Raw genomic sequence first — 15797 nt, forward strand, 5'->3', positions numbered from 1 at the left:
CCTGAGAAAAGGGGTTTCTAATAGTGAGATAGACAGACAAGAAAGTGATCCTATGCGAATTGCGTTTGTACCGATTAACGAACGGAAGTCTAAAAAAATGCGCTTACAGTTTGAAACTAAAGAATGGAACGAGTTGACACGCACTATTACAAAACAGAAGGCAAAGAGCATCTACAAAAAGCGTCCATAGTGGCTAACGTAGCAACGGCGCCAAAGACAATTTTTTAATAGAAGCATGGATTCTAATTCATAATTTCCAACAGACTGAAATATAAACTGATGCACTTTGTTTTGTATTTTCATCGAGATCTTTTGGCAAGCCATTTATGTCGCCGATGATTTATTATTATATCTATCTCGGGGGCCTAATTTACCTTATTCACATTTCTTAAAACAAATATTGCTCTACAGTGCAGCATGGTGCAGTAAAACGGACTATTTTCAGTAATGCATTTAAATGCAGTATTTGCAATTAATGAAACGGAAATCATGTGAAATTTGTCAGAGTACATTATCCAAAAACTACCTCGAGCAGTTAATCAGACTACCGACTTGTGATGTAACAGTCAGGCGTGCTAGTGACAAACAGACCCAAAGTTTTCGGCCCAGCGTAGAATAGCGTCAGTGATCATAAGGCCGTTACAGCATCACTGAATACGGCTCTAAATAGAACTACAGAGAACAAGAGCAACAAGAAACAAATTTCTGATTACCTTACCGATCTGCAGGAAAATTTCATCTGCAGCACTAACTATATTCAGTATCAATGTACAAAGTTCTCAGAGCATAGCTGTGAGGGATGGACCCACCATGTTAGAAAACTGATATGAAAGCAAAAGCAGCTTCACCGTCAATTTAAATGCAGCCAAAGCCTCACAGAGAACAAAATGAAACGAATTCGAAAATTTGGGTAAGGAGAGCTATGAGAGAAGCGTCCAATAAATTCGAAAGTAAATTTCTGCCTACAGGCTTGACAGAAAAGCCTAAGGCCTAAGATGTATTACTGTTACGTTACCTCAGTAAATGGATCGAAGACATCTGTCCAGATACCCTGCGACTATAATGGCACTGAAACGGAGAATGACATAGAAAAGGTTCGAAAATCTAAACGTCTTTTTCCAAAACTGTTACACAGTGGAAAATCGCAGTGTAGTACCTCGTTAAAATCATCACACAGATAGATGACATCGAAATAAGAGAACAAGAGATAGAAAAGCAACTGAAATCGCTCAACAGAGAGAAGGCCAGTGGACCTGACGGCTCTACGGAGTGTATGCGAAAGAATTTGGCCCTCTTGTAGCAACAGTGTACCGTACGTCTTTGGAGGAGGATTGGAAAAAAATTAAATGATAATTAAATGGACACCCTAGCTGCAAACAGGCGTTGATGTACTTCATTGGGGACATGTTGAAAATGTGTGCCCCGACCGGGACTCGAACCCGGGATCTCCTGCTTACATGGCAGACGCTCTATCCATCTGAGCCACCGAGGACACAGATGAATAGCGCGACTGCAGAGACTTATCCCTTGCACGCTTTCCGTGAGATCCACATTCCCAACATGTCCACACCACTACGTTCGTAGTGCGCCTAATAGATACTCATTACTCGTGGCAGATTAATCAACATGTCCCCAATGAAGTACATCAACGCCTGTTTGCAGCTAGGGTGTCCATTTAATTATCATTTCATTTCTAGCAAGCTGCATGGTCATCCACGGTAACTGTTCTTTCGGGAACAGATACTACCGTCATATACAGTATGATTGGAAAAAAAGTTCAGTCCCAGTTTCAAGAAGGGTCATCGAACAGACGGCCTATATCTCTGAAGTTGGTCAGTTGCTTAATTCTGGAACGTGTGTTAAGCTCGCATATTATGACATTTCAGGGGGCCGAAAATCTCCGTTGTAGGAACCAACGTGGTTTCCGAAAACAACAGTTGTGTGAACCGCTGCTCACTCTGTTCGCCCACGAGACAGAGAAAGCAGCAGATACACTCGCCCAGGCAGATGCCGTGTTTTCTCACTTCCGGAATGCGTTCGATACTGTTCCGCATTGCCACCTAGTGAACAAAATACTAGCGTACGGAATATCACACCAACTATGTGATGGAACTGAAGACTTTCTAGCAAACAGAACACATCGTGACATTCTGAACGGAGAGCGGTCTTAAGAAGTAAAAGTAACTTCGGGCATGCCACACAAGAGAATGTTATGGGACCATTAATTTTCAGAGTATATATAAGTGACCTAATAGACAAGATCGGGAGTTCCATGAAGCTTTTCGTGGATGATTCCGTTGTACACAGAGAACTCGCTGCGCTGGAGAATTGTAGAGAAATGCAGGAAGAGCTGCAGAGTATCGTCGTTTGGTGCAGGGAGTGCCAATTGACACTCAACATAAACAAATGTGACGTATTGCGAATACATAGACAGGAAGTGCCTTTATTGTACGTTTACACAATTACAGAACGGTTACAGGAAGCAATTACTTCCACAAAATATCTAGGAGTATGCGTACGGAGCAATGTGAAAAGGAACGACGACTTAAAAATGAGGGGGACGCCAGACGGAGATTCATTGGAAGAGTCCTCAGGAAATGTAATCCATGAACAAAGGATGTAGCTTACGAAACCCTCGTTCGACCAGTATTTCAATATTGCTCGTCAGTCTCGTATCCATACAAGATAGGACTGGTAGAAGAAACAGCCAATACCGAAAGAACAGTAGTCGATATCGTTACAGATTCATTTAATAAGCATGAATGCGTCACATAGATGATCAACGAAATCCATTTGCAAGAGAGGCATTTTTGAATAAATAAATTGCTTCCTTCTACGTGTATCTCACGAAAAGACTATGGAGATAAAATTAAAGAGATTAGAGTCCACAAGGAGGCTTACCGGCAGTAGTTCTCACGAACTATTCGCAACTGGGACTGGATTGCACAAAGTACCCTCCACCACACCGCAAGGTAGCTTGTGGAGTATGAGTGTAGATGCAGGTATAGAAGAATTAGATGCGCCAGTTCCAAGGCAAGTAGGTAAAGTGTGTCATAACTCATTGTAAGCTGCTCAAGAAAGTTGTCCACCTACTTCACATTTGCAAACGTTTGTGGGCTTAAAGTAGAGCGGGGAAAGAAAGAATAAGCATTATGGCAGCGTGAAAAGAAAACAAAACAATAACTTGAATAAAGGCTGACTATTCGATTAAACGCAGCTGTAAAATAATAAAAAATTTATCTGGTAGGTAACGTTCTATCACTTGCCCTCCATATCTTGCAGTGTGACGCTTCTGAGCCCTACTCGGCGTGGTGTCCATCACGTGGTCGACGTGTTGCTGTTCCAGCTTGTCTGAATCGTCGCACCAAATGACGAAGTCCACGAGAAATATTGGGCACACAACGTCAACATGTCGGCTTGTCCGCTACACTTTGCGAACGGTTGGTTCCGTGTAGGACCCACGGTAAATCAATATGTCAATGAAAAGGTACCTAGTAAAGGTCTTAACCTTGTCGTGTGCCATCGAGAGCTTTCGTGCATTTAAAAGCGCGTTTAAGAATCATTAAGCTCGTCTGAAGTAGTTCCTCGCTCCGCGCCGGAGACGGCTGCTAGCACTAGTAAGACCTGTAGTGTGACGTGCTGTGGCGAACACGCCGCGACCTGTCTTTCTCTTTGGCCTCGGCGAGGCGCTGCTAGTTTCATTTGTCCCAAGCATGCTAAATCGCCTACATAACCAAGGCATTCCATTCGATCGATTCCTGCATCGTAGAGGAAGGTGTTCACGAGCCTCGCTGTGTGCTTGCGTATTATCTTCTTGAAAGACAAACTCATCGCCGAAATGTCGACTGTAGTGTTGGACAACACGTTAGAGAATCTTGTTCCGATACTGCGCAAACCTCAAACGACCTTCGGTAGCAATGTGACGGGTGAAGCGCAGAGGCGTCGAAAAGCAGACTGGCACAACCAAAGAGGACATTCCTGGCCAAATGGATACTATTAGTATCAAACATCGACTTTAATTTGAGAAAGAAATTTCTGAGAATGTTCATTTGGGACACAGTCTTGCATGGAAGTGAATCATGGACCATAGAAAAACGTAAAAGAATAGAATCGATGCAATTCAGATGTCGTTTCGTAGAAGAATGTTGAAAATTGAACGGACTGATAGAAATAAGGAAATTCTTCGCAGAATCGGTGAGAATCGGAATATAAGGCAACAGTGACAGGACGAAGAAACAAAATGATAGGATATGTGTTAAAAATCAGCGAATATCTTCCATGTCATTTGAGGTAACTGAAGAGGGTAAAAACTCTAGGGCAGGGGTTCCCAACAAAATTTTCTCGAGGACCCCCTCATCGAGCATGATTGGTACCTTGTCATATCATAGTGTCAAGTACCTAAAAAAGCCAAATTAAGAGTCTTTTTATACGTTTTCTATTTTTGATACTTAGAAAAAACATCTACATATTCATTATTGAAAAAATATTGAGCGGCTAAAACAAAAACTCTGTTATCATACGAAATATATTTAATATATTTTTTATTCTAATAGCATCTTGCGGACCCCTCTGGCATAGCTCGCGGACCTCTGGGGGCCGCGGACCACCTGTTGGGAACCACTGCTCTAGGGGAAAACAGGGATTGGAATATATCCAACAAACTGAGGACGTTGGGTGCAGGTGTCACTCTGAGATGAAAAGGTTGGCACACGAAAGGGCATCGTGATGAGCTGCATCAAACATGTCGGAAGACTGATGACGCAAATAAATACATGAAGACAGTAACTGTTTTGAAAGAACAGATACCAATGATGACCATGCAGCTTCTCTAGAAAGAGATGATAATTAATCGAAACCCTCAGCCGCCAACAGGTGTTGTTGATATACCTCAAAGGGGACAGCTGAAAATGCGTGCTCCGACCGGGACTTGAACCGAGGATCTCCTGCTTGCATGGGAGACGCTCTATCCATCTGAGCCAAAGAGGGCATAGAGGATAGCGCGACTGCAGGGACTTATCCCTTGCACGCTTCCCGTGAGACCCACATTCCCAACTGTCCACAACCTACATTCGTAATGTCCCTAAAGGATATTTGCCCTTTCACTCATACTCGCGCCAACTAAGGTGACGACTCCCGTAAGAGTTCGGGCAAAGTGTGCGCATTCGCACAGTAGGAGGTCAATGGCCGGCTGCCTTTTAACTATATGAAGATAGTAACTGCTCCGAAAGAACAGATACCAATGATGACCATGCAGCTTCTCTAGAAAGAAATGATCATTAATCGAAACCCTCAGTTGTCAACAGGTGTTGTTGATATACCTCAATGGGGACAGCTGAAAATGTGTGCCCCAACCGGGACTCGATCCCGGGATCTCCTGCATTCCCGGGTTCGAGTCCCGGTCGGTGCATACATTTTCAGCTGTCCCCATTGAGGTGTACCAACACCTGTTGGCAGCTGAGGGTTTCGAACAATTATCATTTCTCGCAAATAAATACATAAAATTATAATTGCTGGGAGAGGCGACCAACATCACAAAAGATGGTTTCATCCACTAATGTGCTGGGTTCGTTGGATTGAATGCGTGAGATGTGCTTCTCTAGTGTCGTCAGACGCCTTACAAATCCTGCACCCTAGGCAAACTGTACGCGACACCACTGATGCAGGTGACATTCCGAGTGTTTCCTTGCCCACCGTCTCCGCGTACCACGGTGCTGCGGGATTTCTACTGCTGTTAGTAATGAAGGCCTAGAGGGGTGACGGTGGCATACACAGCCCTTCCAGTTGCCTTTCACGAGACAGTCCGCTGTTCTGTTGCATTCTACTCCGGGTACATATGAGGCATAATACGAGGGTATCGGTATCAACTGAAGTTGTTTATGGGGGTATCACTAGGAGACAAATCTTCAATGCCATTTTACTCACACGAACGTTGGCGGGTATCTTATCGTACTGACAACCAGCTTTGCCATTAAGTAACACCAAGCGAATGACCTAAGCTTGAAATCACTCTCAACGTAAGTTGGCAGACTGAACGATATACACAAAACACGATGTCCCGTTAACGCCTGAAGACATAGCGCGCTCTGGAAATGCGGGTTTACTCTTACAGAGCTCTTCATTGGCCAAATGACTGCTGATAATGATCTGAAATGTCAGCACGGTGAGGTCACTAGGGGAGCCCGACAAAGAAAGAACGAAGTAAAAGTCATCCACTGATTGTCAAATATCCTGTTATTTGCCACGGTTGAAAGAAGCAACGGGAAACGTCTGATGTTGGGGAGCTAGACTTAAAAGGAAATATGCGTAGATCTGTAGTTAAGCTGGCTAGGACCCATAAAAAGTCATACAGTAGGTGGAGAATAACTTTATTGATCAGAAAGTATGCATGCCGCGTTTCGGAATTATTTCCATCTTCAGGAATCCAAGTGCTAGGGTACCGCAAGAGTCATGTACACAACTGGTAACGCTCTTGTCCTTGTGCTACCTTTTCACTCGGCTTTCTGAAAATGGGAATAATTCCGAAACGCGTCATGCATACATTCTGGTCAGTAATGTTATTCTTCACCTGCTGTATGACTTTTATGTGACCTAGCCAGCTTTACTAGAACAGTTTTTAGCCTCCTACGTGACTTTATGTCACACCTTTGTTACTTAAAAGGAGCCTCATCTTTGGTGAGATCGAGTCCATGAGAACAGAGACGAAAGTATTCTGCAATGTCCACGAATATTTGCTCGTGAGTGCGACGCCGCGTTGGTCCCCTGTTTCGTCACTGCACCACCTCACTCCGTTTTGCGTATGTGAGTCAAGGTTACGCTACTGCTTGCAGGCGACTGATTTTGTATTCCGGCAGTCATTACTGGTAATCGGCGCTCGCCTTCGACCGTAGGGAGGGAAGTAGGGGAAACACTTCGCGCAATTCTTTGGAAACGTGCGATCATAAACTTCTGCTGAATAATGAGCCAATGTTTTCCTGTAGCTCTCTACGTCACGATTAAGTTGTTTATTGATTTGACTACGTTTCATCACTATTTAGGTCCTCTGTAACACCTGCTTAATGCTAAGTGAAAGAGGGGAGGCAGCAGAAAATGCGACGAAAGTCATGTAGTACTGGTTGGTTAAACATAGTTCGTGGTTAATGAATATTTGTTTTCCTGTGCTCCTAGACACGAAATAGGAATGGACGGGGTCGGATCACATTAGTAACCACGGTTGTGAAACTGCTCAACTCATTTATACTGATGCAACAACTTTTTTTTTCACATATGTTCTGTGATAAATAGCCTTTTGTTAATGACGTGTGCTCTGTATTGCATTTGTGCATAAAGTGGGAAGCTATAAATTAAAAAGACAAATTGTGTTTCGAAGAGTTTAAAAACTGTTTAAGATCAGATTTCTTGATAGTAAGTGGCAAATGCGAAACACTGTGCCCCGTGACATGTGGAAAAGTGCTAAAACTGTAAGCGAGATACACCAGTTAACGCAAAACGCCTGACGCACGTTCAGTGTGACATAAGCCGTTGACCATCGACCAACCAAGCATACAAACAATCGTACCACATCATACCAGCTGCGTATAGATCTAGAGATACTAAGGATTCAATAGCTGTCGCTTTCAGACGCATTCACGAAGGTTTCCCCACACGAGATCACCCGTCATTCAATATTCACCACTAAGAACTCGTTTGCCCTGCTAGCAGCATCCTGAGCACTGGCTGAAAACACCCCCGGTGAATGAAAGACACACGACTCCTGTCTGTTCGAGGTCTACGGCTGTACATACTAAGCAATTCACAGGTAAATCATGCAGGGTAAATCCGAACTTCACTGACAAAACTTCGAAGGTTGTTGATCGATATTTTCTGTTCAAATGGTTCAAATGGCTCTGAGCACTATGGGACTCAACATCTTAGGTCATAAGTCCCCTAGAACTTAGAACTACTTAAACCTAACTAACCTAAGGACATCACACACACCCATGCCCGAGGCAGGATTCGAACCTGCGACCGTAGCAGTCCCGCGGTTCCGGACTGCAGCGCCAGAACCGCTAGACCACCGCGGCCGGCGATATTTTCTGTATAAAGGACCGTGGTCTCTGGTGTCTAATAACAGACCAATAATGTGATCATGAATTACTCAGATTTTGTCCCCAGCTGTTCTTGTTTCTGTGAAAATTTCTTCAAAACGTCGACAAATTCTGTGCTATGCAACTGCCAAAGCGAACAACGAACAACTGAAATCACAGAGGACTGTGATGAGATTAACTTTGCTGCGGGAACAAGTCACAGCTTTGTCGTTGTGCCTCACTACCATTGCTTTCAGTGGATCCACAATGAGGTGTACAAGTATATCGGCCAACTCTTCATTCATACTTCTGTACCTCACCGTTAACATACAACTACCAATGCTGGAGAAACGATACCAAGACAGGACTTGGAGGTACTGGATGCAAACTACAGGCCGATGAGTGAAGGGTGCAGTATTGTTGTCAACAGGAAGTACCATGAGTGAATACACACAGTGCGCACCGTTGACAATTGTGCTATTGTGCAGACATTTGCTATGCAGATACAAAGCAACACTAAGGAAAGTCATAGGTTACCTCCAAAGATTGCGCCGGACTCCTTTTGCCCGGCGTAGTGCAAATTTCGCCGCAGTGTCGTACAGGATATATTTGTCGTACGTCCCACATTGATTTCTGCGGTTATTTCACGCAGAGTAACTTTGTATGTCAGCACTGGCACAAACGCCGCTGCTCTCGGTCGTTAAATGGAGGCCGTCGGCCACTTGGTAACACGTAATGCACGTCGGCGCTCCCTTGACACTGTGGACCTTGGCATATTGAATTCCCTAACTATTTCCGAAATGGAATATCCCACCTGTCTAGCTACAGATACCATTCCACGTTCAGAGTCTGTTAATTCCCGTCATGCGGCCACAATCACGTCGGAAACCTTTTCACATGAATCACCTGAAAACAAACGACAGCTCCGCCGAAGCACTGCCCTTTTATAGCTTCTGTAAGCGATACTACCTCCATCTGTACATGTGCATATCACTATCCCATGACCTAACCTAACCTAACCTTGCTACTAACCACTAACTTGTTGCAGTTCATATGAAGTAGGTGCAAAGATGTTTTTACAGGCAGTTTCCATCCTGGCAATGAAATAAAGATCTGCAAGTTCCCAAGTTGAAAGATACGGGACCGGCATCCTAGTTGTAAAGTGAAATGGTCTCTACAGGGATGAGGGAATGGGGATAATTTGTCACGTAGTTGGTAAATGCTTAGAAGAACACAATATCGGAATTGTGAAACCTTCAATGAAGTCTTGGAACTTAATCCTGTCATACGTTTGAGACGATCCCCTGTGAAGCTGAGTTGGTCTGTCCGCTTAAGCAGTACCTGTGTGGATACTAACTTTGCACTGGATTCAGATCTGACAGCGCTGAGTCTGTTGCTTTATTCAGGACGTTCTGTGTCAACTATTTGAGATATCGATGCAATGTGTCCCTTAAGCTAAAAGGTGTTTAGTCCATTATTCACTCGTTTCGTCATCTCGCATAATTTTACATTATTCACTCGTTTCGTCATCTCACATAATTTTAGAGTATGCCTTTATTGATGCTTGATAATTTCCTCCACGGTTAAAGATTTGATAAGTATTTGTACAATCTTCTTTGGGGTGAGAGTCACACTAGTATTCTTTGACGATTGGTTTCTGGCCGCGGTTGTATGAGTAAGCGGAACGCTTTGTCTTCCGAGGCCTGGTTCACATAGTACAACATGCACTGCACCGTAGTGTTATGGAGTCAAATTCTTTTTCATTATTTCAGTAAATTAAAGAACGAGTCACTACAAATATGTTGAGAAAGATCAGGGCATCGCCGCTTCCATGGCATATGGTCACTCTTTTTTAAGTTGCACAGCTCGTGTCGAAACAACACAGGCGCTTCACGCCGCTTTTGTAAAGTTATTCTTTTGTTGGTAGTTAAGTTTTCGGGGCGAAAGAACACTTTGCCCGAGCCTAGTTTTCGAGCTGAGCTTAGGCTAGCCTGTATATTTTTAAATTACAGTTCTTACTTGTGTATTCGTGATACTCCGTTACAGATCTGTACTACATACAGTTGTGATAACTTTAACTTATTTCCTGTTGCGATTACGTGTTTCACAGGCGTAAACTACAGACACTAAATGTGTCTTGAATAGTCTCATATTCAGTTACTTAACAAGCCCCACATAGGTTCCGACTATCGTATTAGGTCCTCGTCCAACCTCCCACCTCATCCATGTGAAATAAGACTAACACCAAACACAACCAGCCCATAGTACAACTACATGCCATTTATAAAATAACTACAAAGCGAAGAAATGGTATTACCTTCAGAGAGATCGTATGAAAGGTGGCTAGTGTTTTGCTGTGTAAATAATTCTCGTTGTTTTGTTACTTACCAACAAAGGGAAGGAAGTTTTTGTGAAAGTGGAAAATGTAAAGAAACAGCTGTCGATTGGGAAAATGGACTACACTGAAATTGTTCACGATCTGACTATGAGGTGACAACAGAGATCGCAGGGTATGTGCTCTGGAAATGAAAACTACAACCTTCAGTTGGATGTTCTACTATTCGGCATGGCGTGTGCCTTTGAATGGCGCAGAGACATGGGCGAAGACGAAGAAAGATCGCAGCGTTAGGGTATTCTTAAGGAGGAAGGTAGAAAGGATATTGGATAGGAAGAGTTTTCCAATGACGGGTTATTAACAATAGAAAATAGACAAATGTTACAGGAGATACTAAAAAATAATTGCTTATTAAGATATAAATTTGATATTAACAGAGACAACGAAAGGAATCATGAAAGGAAAGAAGATGGAGAAAAAGACACAACATGACAGAAAAATCGAACTGCAATATGATACCTTAGTGAAAAAATAACGGCAGAAGATAGATTCAAATCCGTACTTTGTAAAGACCTGCCTATGAGACAGAAAACTATATGAAAATATGGATAGTGATATGCGAAAAGGGTGAGTCTAACTTCTTATACTAAAATAAACAGCCGGTGAGCAGTGACATGTGTTATGTGCCAAGAAATGAGTGGATAAGACAGCAACGGAATAATTATGTAGCGTTTTCTAAAGCAGCACGAATCAATAGCGAGCTTTCATAACAGATATTCACTCTCCCATTCATTCCAGTCCCGTCCTCACTCACTCACACACACACACACACACACACACACACACACACACAAAGGCACGTGCGCATAAATTAAAAGCCAAAAACTCACCTAAAACGCTTATTAGCTGGTCAAGAGACAGTCACTTGAAGAACAAATAAGGATTAAAATATAGCTCTAGATCCACAGGCACCTACTGCAGAAAGGACAGTGGCAGAGGTGGAGGAAACCGTGACGGATATGGACGGCAGTGATTAGGAGGTACGGATGGAGGAGAGGAAGAGCGTTCGGCATGGAGGTGAACTTCTCACTGGGCCGGCAGCCTGCGTGTGTGGGCTGCGCGCGGCACAGGGGAGGGTCGGCAGTGAGAGAGGGGGGAGGGTTGGCGTTGGGAACCAGCGCAACTTTTCTCAGTACTTGACGCCACCAGTTAGCCGCAGTCTCTTTCAGCAACAGGCAACAACTGCCCGTCTTCTGAGAGATCTACTAATCAAACAGGCGCAGTTGTTAATATTCTGGACTCGAGTTCTAGAGGACCGTGGCTCAATTCCTGTCCAGCACCTAAATGCAGGGGTTATTTTGTTTCCCCTAAGGTCACTTGAGCGAATCTGCCGGGATAGTACCTTTTGAAGAACGAAGCCGATTTCATTTCTCTTCGCCTCCCCCCCCCCCCTTCCCTCCACCACTTCGAAATCTGAGTTTGTCGTCTCTGATTTCGTCGCCGATGGGACAATACACCCTAATCTTCGTTCCTACCTTTCTAGCGATTTATACAATTTTTCGAGATGGCGTTATGACGCGATGCGCAGTTACTCTCTCGCAACAGATTAAATGCAATTATTGCAACATTTAAAACGATTTCGCTGCTACACCGTGCATCTACTTCCTGTTTGAACTATCGTTCAGTGTAATGCATCGTTATCATTTTCGCCACTCATCCTATTCTGTTCTCAGAGTATGCTCAGCAAAAACTACGTCGTGTAAGTTTCTGTATATGAGCTAAATAACGTAATTTGATCGTCGTACGTACAGGGTGCGGCTACTCATAATTTATCTACAGACATCAGATTGTTGGAATACAGCTCGTGTTTTTGAAAGGCGGAACGTGTTTCTAGTGGTGTCTCCCACTGCAGTTTCCTGTAGGACACTCCTTCGTTGATTAAACGAAAGTGTTACGACTCACTCAGCTTTTCTCTGAATTTCGTTTGTTCGGTAATTGCTCTTGGAAATGACCTCTGACAAGGGAATAGCACTTAAGACGCAAGTGACCTCTTTCGGGCTGAACTATACTTTCTAGGCATTTCTGCAAACGATCGTGTTAGTAGTCTCCAGAACTTGATTCACTTGGTCGTTCCATCTTTGCTCGCCTCGGATTACCACTACTAAATATTTCACCATAGCGATTTATTATAAACGTACCATCAGTTACATGATAAAAGAATATTCGATTCACATTCTAGATAAATGGTGATGCAAACTTCAGTACATGATTCCTGGTACCAAACAAAAAGAAACTCTTAACCCTAAATTTCCCAGAATAAATCTTCACTCCGCAGCGGAGCGTCCGCCTATTTGAAACTGCCTGACAGATTACAAGTGTGTACCGGACCGGGACTTGCACCTGGGACCTTTGCACTTCGCGGAAAAATCTTCTACCAATTGAAGCAGGCAATTCACACTCACGATCCATCCTAAGTTTTACTTGTGCCAGTACTTCTTGTACCTTCCATACTTCACAGATGTTCTGCATACCTTACATGACTAGCACTCCTAGAAAAAAGGGTATTGAGGAGAAATGGTTTGGCTACAGCGTAGGAGATTGGTTCTAAAATTAATTTTCACGCTGCAGATGAGTGCACGCTGACATCAAACTTCCTGTAACATTAAAACTTCATGCCGCATCAGGATTCGAACTTATCCTGTGAAAGACACACAATTTTAAACTGCCAGCAAGTTTCAACTCAGAACTTATTTCGAGATAAAGTTTCTGTGGGCAAGTGTGTAATGGCAAAAGAAGATTATAATTTAACGTCTCATCGAAGGCGATGAAAGCTGAAATGGAGAACAAACGAACTGGGCAAGGCTTGGTGAGGAATTCACTCCATTCAGGTGATACGTGAGAAAAACGACTGTCGATAAACCGTATGATTCTAATCTCTCTGATTTTCTCAACGATTTCATTTTGCAAGACTTATGTGAGAGGGAGTAATATACGCTCTCGGAATTTCAACGCTAAACCTGTTCTTGATGGGCAACGTCTGCCTTGTCACATTTGCCACTGGACTTTGTAGAGCATTTCCGTAATACTCTCGTTCCCACTAGACAAACCCGCGACTATTTTCAATCCATCTTGGTAAGTACACCATGTGATCTAAAGTATCCAGACCCCTCCAAAAAACATACGTTTTTATTATTAGGTGCATTGTGCTACCACCTACTACCAGGTCCTCCATATCAGCTACCTCAGTAGTCATTAGACACAGTGAGAGAGCAGAATGGGGTGCTCCGAGGAACTCAAGGACTTCGAACGTGGTCAAGTGATTGGGTATTACTTGTGTCATACATCTGTACGCGAGATTTCCACACTCCTAAATATGCTTAGGTCCACTGTTTCCGATGTGACAGTGAAGTGGAAACGTGAAGGGACACCTACAGCACAAAAGCGTACAGGCCAACCTCGACTGTTGACTGACAGAGACCGCCGACAGTTGGAGAGGGTCGTAATGTATAATGGGCAGACATCTATCCAGACCACCACACAGGGATCCCAAACTGCATCAGGATCCACAGCAAGTACTATGACGGTTTGGCGGGAGGTGAGAAAACTTGGATTTCGTGGCCGAGCAGCTGCTCATAAGCCACTCATCGCGCCGGTAAATGCCAAACGACGCCTCGCTTGGCATCAGAAGCGTAAACATTCGACGATTTAACAGTGGAAAAACGTTGTGTGGAGTGAAGAATCACGGTACACAATGTGGCGATCCGATGGCAGGATGCAAGTACGGCGAACGCCCGGTGAACGTCATCTGCCAGCCTGTGTAGTGCCAACAGTAAACTTCGGTGGCGGTGGTGTTACGGTGGTTACGGTGTGGTAGTGCTTTTCATGGAGGGGGCTTGCACTCCATGTTGTTTTTCGTGGCATTATCACAGCACAGGACTACATTCATGTTTTAAGCACCTTCTTGCTTCCCACCGTTGAAGAGCAATTCGGGGATGGCGATTGCATCTTTCAACACGATCGAGCACCTGTTCATAATACACAGCCTGTGCCGGAGTGGTTACACGGCAGTAGCTTCCCTTTAGTGGACTGGCCTGCACAGAGTCCTGAGCTGAATTCTATAGAACACCTTTGGAATGTTTTGGAACGCCGTCTTCGTGCCAGGCCCCACCGACCGACATCGATACCTCTCCTTAGTGCAGCAACCCATGAAGAATGGACTGCCATTCCCCAAGGACCTTCCAGCACCTGATTGAACGTATGCCTGCCAGAGTGGAAGCTGTCATCAAGGCTAAGGGTGGGCCAACACCTTACTGAATGGAGGGCGCCACTAACTTGTAAGTTATTTTCAACCAGGTGTCCGGATACTTTTGATCACACAGTGTATCTCCGGCCTTTCAGAAGACGACTGCGAAGAAACTGAAATGCACAGAGAAAAATAACATATATCAGTGTGTAGCATCTCTAAAGGTTTAGATTCGTAATAAGTGTCCTGACGTTATTACAGTGCGCACGACTTGGGGACCAGCGTGTCAAAACATGTATACGAGGTGCTACCTAAAACTTCCTTAAATTTGTAACATCCGCGCTTACAAACAACGAAACGCCGCTAGGAGCATCGTAATACCTGTTGTGCGTTAGTATACCTACCGGCTTCAATCTAAGTGAACACATTTATTGTTGGCGGGCAGTGTCTCATTGTGACGTTTGCTGGTGATTGCGATTTTGCAATGAACGAAATAAGAGAACGACGTTGCTGTATCAAGTCCTGTTTTAAACGTGGTGAAACAATCGCAGGAACGTTAGTGCAAGCATTAGGTAATGACGCTTTGAGCCATACACAAACGCATGAGTGGTTTAAACGTTTTAAAAAGTGCCGAGCACCTGTTGATGATGAACATTCAGGACTACCATCTACTGGCTTTACACCAGAAAGTGTCAGCGCTGTTCGAAATGCGATTGTGAAATATCGTAGGCAGACCATACATGACATCTGCTGAGGTCCTAAGGCACCTAAGGGAGGATCTGAGAAGGAAGCGTACAGAGAAGTTGCGCACAAACAACTGGTCTCTCACCACGACAATGTGAGGCCACATGCAGCTTTCACGTGCGGCAGTTTTTGGCAAGAAACAACACAGCTGTCCCTCCTTATTCACCGTAATCACCTGACGTAGCTTTGTCCAATTATTTTCTCTTTACGAAATTGAAAATGAAGTTGAAAAGCTAAAGATTTGACACTATAGAGGAGACCGAAGAGTAATCCCAAGGGGTGCTGAATACAATGACTAAAGAAAGACTTTCAGGATAGATTCCGTTCGTGGCAGAAGCGCTGAGACCGGTGTCTGAGCTCCCAAGGGGATTGCTTTAAAGGTGACGATGGTGAACAAAAATCTCGTATGATG

General features: G+C 43.9%; 1 protein-coding gene and 1 non-coding gene across 3 annotated transcripts in view; both read right to left on the reverse strand.

The window, feature by feature from the left end:
* LOC126162202 (cysteine-rich secretory protein 2-like) overlaps nucleotides 1-15797 on the reverse strand; it is a 236938-nt gene that overhangs the window by 90557 nt on the left and 130584 nt on the right. The window lies entirely within an intron of this gene.
* Nucleotides 1419-1492, reverse strand: Trnat-ugu (transfer RNA threonine (anticodon UGU)). The gene has a single exon. It is a non-coding gene; the product is annotated as a tRNA-Thr (tRNA).

This window comes from Schistocerca cancellata, chromosome 2 (genome assembly GCF_023864275.1).
Source record: "Schistocerca cancellata isolate TAMUIC-IGC-003103 chromosome 2, iqSchCanc2.1, whole genome shotgun sequence".
NCBI lineage: Eukaryota > Metazoa > Arthropoda > Insecta > Orthoptera > Acrididae > Schistocerca > Schistocerca cancellata.